The 7,233-nt window shown below is 36.4% G+C and overlaps 1 long non-coding RNA gene across 4 annotated transcripts; it reads right to left on the minus strand.

Annotated features, from left to right (window-relative positions):
* Positions 1 to 1,840: 1,840 nt before the first annotated feature.
* On the minus strand, positions 1,841 to 5,564 carry LOC132042692 (uncharacterized). Of its 4 annotated transcripts, XR_009411548.1 has the most exons (4): positions 5,236 to 5,564; positions 5,059 to 5,102; positions 3,509 to 4,062; positions 1,841 to 2,058 (listed from the first exon to the last, which is right to left on the minus strand). It is a non-coding gene; the product is annotated as an uncharacterized LOC132042692 (long non-coding RNA). The 4 variants fall into 4 exon arrangements; XR_009411549.1 differs by having other exon boundaries at positions 5,059 to 5,563; XR_009411550.1 differs by lacking the exons at positions 5,059 to 5,102; positions 5,236 to 5,564 and adding an exon at positions 4,153 to 4,213.
* Between the last annotated feature and the right edge of the window lie 1,669 nt (positions 5,565 to 7,233).

Here is a 7,233-nt window from a genome sequence, read left to right on the forward strand (position 1 = left end):
AAATGTTACTTTCAAAATATAAATCATGCATGCAACGATAAAATATGGTCGCCCGCCTATCGATGGCGCCATAACACAGCATAACGCCAGAAAGTTTCAAATCTCCGTATCCCCGTCACATATCATACACAGCATATCGCCATACACAGCGGAACCCTACCCTCGAGCGAGGAGCACGGTGAACCGTAAACACAGCATAACACCGGAGTATATCATAATGCACACGACAATAGAACCGGCCCCGGACTCGACGAAAGATATAACAGAATGCACGAGCGGAGTCGTGAGGAATCATATGCATAAAATCATTGTCATAAATCGAAAAGATAAGTAAAATAGTCATAATTGAAATCGGAATAATAATTACAACATTTTCTTTCAAAAGTTGTCGAAATCACATAAAGGAGCGTTGCGGGACCCACGGACGAGTATATACCGAGCTGGGCCCGCTTATGGAAAACATACTCGTCTAACATCATACAACCTTCTACGAAAATCTCAAGGCAATCCGAGCTTTTCTGTGAAAGTTATGGGCGTTCGTAGTTTTTGAATCGTTAAAGAATAAACTCTTAAAAAAGAGACCAAACTTTCATGCAACCTTTATAAATCAAGAATTCCAAGAACATAGGATCAATATTTCATAACATCAACATATGAATATCAAGAAACAAATGCGTATCCTAGACATGCTCGGATTGTGAGAATAGAGTTTCCTCGAAGTTCGTGTCATAGCCTATTTTTAACTAAGGCATGCCAAAGAAAGAAGGTCACTTTACATACCTCAAACGCTCTCCAATATGATCCAAACTCAAGCTAAATCCAACCTACGTCTCGGATCGCCCCAAGATCTACAAATAAGCCATAAGATGCCAAACATTAGCTAGAGACATTTTGGGCATTTAATTCCAATTTCGCCCTTAATTCTACAGAAATTTGGGCAGCATTTCCCCTGTAAATAGGCCACCCCGAGAATTCAACTCGGCCAAATCAATAAACAACAACAACAACAACCAACCTAGCAACATCAAAAACCAATCCGGAAGACAATATAACATTAATAGCTCTCTTTCACATCGTTCAACAACATTCAATATATTTGATTCAATGGCTTACGTTCAAGCCAACATTAACGCTTATACCTTCACATACTCATCCAAACCCATATCAACAACATTTAAAGACATTCTAAGCAATTCATACAACATTTCCAACAATCCAAAAAATTGCTCCAATCTACCCGAATTCAGACCCCAAACCCGAGAACCTCACTTTAACACATTCCTCATTTTCAAATCATGATTTGCATCCACAATTCACATTCTACAATGCTATTCTCATCAACATACAAATTACATTAAATATACAATAACCTCCAAATCAGTCCGCAACAATTACAACATCAATTTGAGTCATTAAACATTCATTTCCCACTACAAGAAAAATGACCTTTAACGAAGAGAAATCAGGTCCCTACAAGTCAAAATCTGGTCTCTAATGGTCAATAGCGACCAGAAATAGTTGGTCGCCCTTTGGTCGTAATAGGCTCTGCCGTTAAAAGTCTTTTGCGACGAGATTATTTTCTTTGGTCGTTAAAAGCAGTTTGGTACCGGAGTTAATCTGGTCCCTAAAATATTATTAGAGACTATTTCTTGGTCACAATTGTTTAACATCTGGTCGTTGTAGCTCCAAGGGCTAGCCATAACCTGGTCCTTAAATACCTTTAGCGACATGAGTTCTCGTCCTAAGGATTGATGTCCAGAATTCTAATTTCTCTTTATGAATAATATATGTGCAGGTCATATTATACTTGCAAGAAGAAAATCTGAATACAAAAGGACAATACAAAGATAAATCCTACTTTTATATATATATAATAGTCATTAATTACAAAAAATGATTAACATCTATGATGTGGGTCACAACTTTTACTCAACCCCTAAGCAAAAATCTATCCCTAAACTATGATATAAAGTTCTGTATAATATTTATAGCAAAATGATCGCCAACATGTATGTCTTCAAAACCTTCAACTTGACCTGCAAATTCAGCCTCCAAAAACTGCAAAGAGTAGAAATGAATTCAAATTAACCAAGCATCCCAATCTATTATAATTGTAGCTATACTAAAACAACAGCTTTGTCGATATATCTTTACACTTAGTCAAAGTAACAAACTAGAATATCAATGAACCTTATCAAATTGTGAACCAGAAGCCACATAGTATGTCAGGGTACATATATGAATCTATGATTTGACGAGGTGCATTCAATGAGTTTTAACATACCAATCACTTTTCATCTTTGTCCTGAAACTAGTTTCTTCATTCATCCTTAAGCTCTGAGAATGAAGAGAGTACAATCAGTCTTCTAATCATTCACAAATACATATAACTCGACTACAGACATTAATGATTTAAGAAGTGATTCCCCAAGCAATTTAAAAAATTTCAATCCAGAATGATTTTTTTGGTCATTCAAAAGTTGAAATGTTTCTGGTCTAAAAACGCCATACCAATACCACCCCAAGTAAGAACACTATTAGTTCTTCCCAAAAAGGCAAATTAAGCTGCAAACCTGTAGTGATTTTATTGAAACTCCATATCAAACACAATAGCTACTATGAGTAAGTCTTCGAATCCACTACAATCTACCTTGATATTACACAGTCTTTAGTAGTCACCAGAATGTCTACAATGCTTAGAACTCTGAAGCTAAATGGAGTGATTTATAGTCAATCATAATGTGATTGACCATCTTGCTAATACAATTATTTGGGAAAATGATAAAGAAAAGCAAAGCTATAAAAAGCGACAGTATGCACCTTTCGTATTGTATTAACATGTTATGAAAAATACTTGTAATACTTCATCATGCATCTCTCATAAGTAGGTGACGAGCAAAAACTTAAGGCTTGTACAAAGTAGTTAATGAATAATAGTTTCAATAAACTGAAAAGAGGAGGTGACTTGACATGTTCTCCATCAGATATTCATTTGCATCTTCCACCAATTATTGCAGTGTAGGAGCATTCTACATGAGAATTCAAGAGGCAACAAATAGTGAGAAGGCTTAGGTGATAACTTTTGAAAACTGAAAAATACAAGGCCTCTTTTCCTAAAGTTTCAACATGCCTTTTGTTGCCCTTTAACACCAAAATAAGAGAAAATAACAAATGTGGAGGACAAATATGTACTGAAGAGATAAGATTTATAAGCTTTGGAATAATGCACAAAAAATATATAGCATATTTAGAGATGAGACCCATTCACATCAACATAAATCAATATACCTCATTTATCATACTAATAGTGGTAAAACAAAATACTTGAGATGGTTAAAACATTGGTTTCATAGAAAGAAATTAAAGCAACTACCTTGCGACCTTACATACCCATCAACAGTTATTAATCTAGCTTACGTTGCGAACTTGCATAACCAGCATCTACCCATAAATTCACCAAAAAAAAAAAAAAAAGATATATATCTGAATACAAAAAATGTGTTCATACCATTTACATGGATTGAGAAATTTGACCACACTAATGTATTTACCATGATCAACTGTGCGAGCCACCCTCCTTGATCAAGCACTCCAGCCTCCATCGTTAAGTGCAAAGCCGATCTAATATGCCAAAAAAATTAAGCCTGACTATGCCAAATTATTTGTTAATATATATATGCCAACTTAATGCAAAATTGCTTTAAATAAGTGCTACTGAAATTCTTTGGAGTTATTTGTCACTCCATAATAAATGTGAGAAGTGTTCTATCCAAATCTCTTTTCTAGGCCATCAACAACCTCATGGATTCTCTTAACAATCTTCTCAAATTTAATTTATCTCTGAAGGGCTCAGATCTAGCAAATCAAGGAGCAAAAGAGCATCTAGAAGAATGCTAAATAGGTGGTAAGTGGTAACTTATAAATTAATGCGTCAAAAAAGGGAAAGCAGAGCACCGCACCAACCTTTTAGTTTACTCTTAAGCTTTTCTATAGATCAATCACATCTTTCCTCTCCTTCTCAAATCCTATAGAATTTGCTTCAAACTGTCCAATATGGCCTCCCTGATATGCAAAAACATGGAAGAGTATCTCTAAATTTTCAACGTTAAGTGTGACTAATACTCAATTAATATAGACTGGGATTACTGTTACCTTTAGAGATGATGCATAGCCAGGACAACTAAATTCCATGTATTCAACTACGTCTCCGGTTTCCCACCACGTCTCTCACCAGGTTCTGTTAATTAGCTGAAGACGAGGCACTTATGCACCCGATAAGGCACTTATGCAATTTAATGACCCATCATGATGTAAACCATTGTAAGCATATGTCTATGGTTGCAACAGTTACATTGTTTATGTTGGAAGAAAGTAAAACTAATAATTTTAATAGAAAAATGAGAGGAAAAGGCAAACAATGACAAAAAAGATAAATGCCTTTCCAAGTCTAAGAGAGGTGCCACGTCGCTCTTCTTTTGCCTAGCTTTTAATATTTTTATATATATAATGATTGGAGAAGCTTTTGTTTCAGTTCTTCACCGAGAGAATTTAAGAGGCCATACGTTTCTCTATCAACTCTGCAGCTGTTATACTCTTCAAGGAAATTATCCCAAAACACAATTCATCTCTAAAAGGGTATGAAATAGCAAGCATAATAATTTGGAACCTTAATCAAGAAAAAGACATTCAAAATCATACAAAAGAACCCATCATGGAGTGTGGAACACCACCAGATTTGCCTTCTAAATCTTTAATTGTCCATCAAGTTCCCATAAATCATTGAAGCAAATAGAAATTTCTAAAAGGGTTATCTATCGAAAAAGAATTCCTAAAAAGTTACCAAACAAATATACTTAGACGAATTTGGGTAGAATGAATAAGCAACAACTGTTCAGTTCACAAAGCATTATTACATTTTTTGGTCCACCACAACTAGGAAACCAACAAAAACATGGAATATTACGCCAATAATCCACCTACTAACCAAAAAATCAAAGTCCCAGATCTACTCTAAGAATAAACAAAATTAGGATATTAAAAAAGCCCTGAGCTACTTACCAGTGCCATGGTGTTAGGCTTTGAAACTCAATTACACGCTACATCTGGAAAAAAATAAATCCAAAATCAGCACCAACGAAAGTCACATTTGATTTCGGGAAAATACTTTTAGAATATTTATAGAGGAACCAAAAAGAAAAAGAAGAAACTAAGCAACTGGAGAAAGAAAAGCTTTACCGAATGTGGAATGGTTATAAAAGCCGCGAATGTAGAGAGGCAAAGCGAAAGTCATCTTCATTATTTAGCGTGTAGAGAATAAAGGTTTAGGGTTTCTTAGTGGGGATCAGACCTATAGATGATTCTGGAATAGTGGCGAGGTTATAGTAAGGGTTTTTAGAAATAGAATGGTAATTTGGGAGAGAGATTTAGTCCAGGGTTTTTTTATATCTAAAATTCTTTCATTTTTATTAAGGAAAAAATTGGGTGGCCTTATTTGTAGCACTCAACTTACAGTAATAAGGACCAGATCTTATTGTTTTCACGACAAGATTTAGTCCCTTCGCAGTAAAATTTCAGAATTACGACCGGACGAAAAGCTCGTCCCTATAAATATACTTTTAGGGACTAGATTCCTGACTTGTCCCTAAATGTTGGTCTCTGAAAAGCCTTTTTCTTGTAGTGTCCAACATAGAATTCATAGCGACGATGACTAAAACACTAAGCGACATTAATGTGTTCTTTGTCATATTCCATGATCATTTTCGGCCAACACACAACATATATACATATGGATGATTCTTATTCATTCTTCACCCTACAATGATCATAACATACTAACTAAGCTTTAATTCATAGCTTCAACACCACACAACACACACCCATTTGCACGGCTAGAATATCATGCACACAACTCATTTCCAACATACTATTTTTCATGATATTCATCCATTTTAACATACTACAACATACATACAACCTTTATAACACATAAAGCATAATGAATTCTTACCTTTCTTCTTCAACTTCCCAATAAGCTAGGGTTTTGAAATAGTGAAATCTAGCGGGTTGATCGCTCCAACGACACTTCCACGCTACTTAGGGACCTCAAAATAGTGGGTTTACATCAAGGAAATAATTTTGGGATGGATTGAAATGGGAGTTTATTTTTGCTAGGCTTGGCGAGAGCACTCATGGAGGAGTCTTCATCTTCTCTTTTTTTTTTCTAAGTGTGAGAATGAGCATAGATGACTTAAAAGTCATCTTTTAAGCCCCTTGATGAATCATCCAAGTGTCCCTTGGCCCACACAAGTGTTGGACCAATTAAAATTGTCCACAATTTGTGTGGGCCAATGTCACACCCCGATCTTACTAGGGTGCGATGGGCACCCAACCCCGTAACCGGAGCCGAGCGAACCCACTGACTCTTATTACATATATATACTTCCTTAGACTTTTACATTAATAAGAATGAAAACGTAGTAAAACCGTCCGAAATTTCTTTTTGTACTCAATTCAAACCAAATCTATATTTATAGGAAACACATAACATAACACTGATGACACATCGGCCGATGGAGCCGCTGGCCGACTGACTCTCTATGCCCACAACTACGTACGCAAAGTCTCTAGCGCAATCGAAATCCTAGCATACAAGCTCGACTCGGCTACACTCCCGGAGCTAACGGAGCTCGCCAACTACGGCTGGAACATCTTTTATGCTAACTTCGCATCATACGGGTGTACTGCGCGGCATGAAACGCGGCCCCGAAGAAGAGGGGTCGGTACGAACAATGTGCGAGTGTGTAAGGCATGAATAGTAACATAGTAAGAAATATACATATGAACAATAACTGCATGGAAACATAGAACATATCATAGGATAGCAGAGTAACCTGTGCATATGAGTGCCCCTGGGGGCGGATGCCATGCATGCTTATCTTTCTCTTAAAAAAAAACATTTCTTTCATGTATACAGAAAATAGAATATATCATTTTGCCGAGGCGTCGGCAGCCGATCCATTTAACCATAAATGTATATATATCCCGCGTCCGGGCATCCCGCTTCCGGGATGATATCAAGTCAAGTACGGATACATGTACCGTGTGTTATCCTAGCGTCTATAGCGCTCTGCCCTTTTCCCCATCTTCCCCATATACATATATATACATATATATATATATACCATAGCATGCGGAGAGAGAGGAAAAGCTATAACTCCATCGGAGTGACGTATG

Source organism: Lycium ferocissimum, unplaced genomic scaffold (genome assembly GCF_029784015.1).
Source record: "Lycium ferocissimum isolate CSIRO_LF1 unplaced genomic scaffold, AGI_CSIRO_Lferr_CH_V1 ctg17175, whole genome shotgun sequence".
NCBI classification, from domain to species: Eukaryota; Viridiplantae; Streptophyta; class Magnoliopsida; order Solanales; family Solanaceae; genus Lycium; species Lycium ferocissimum.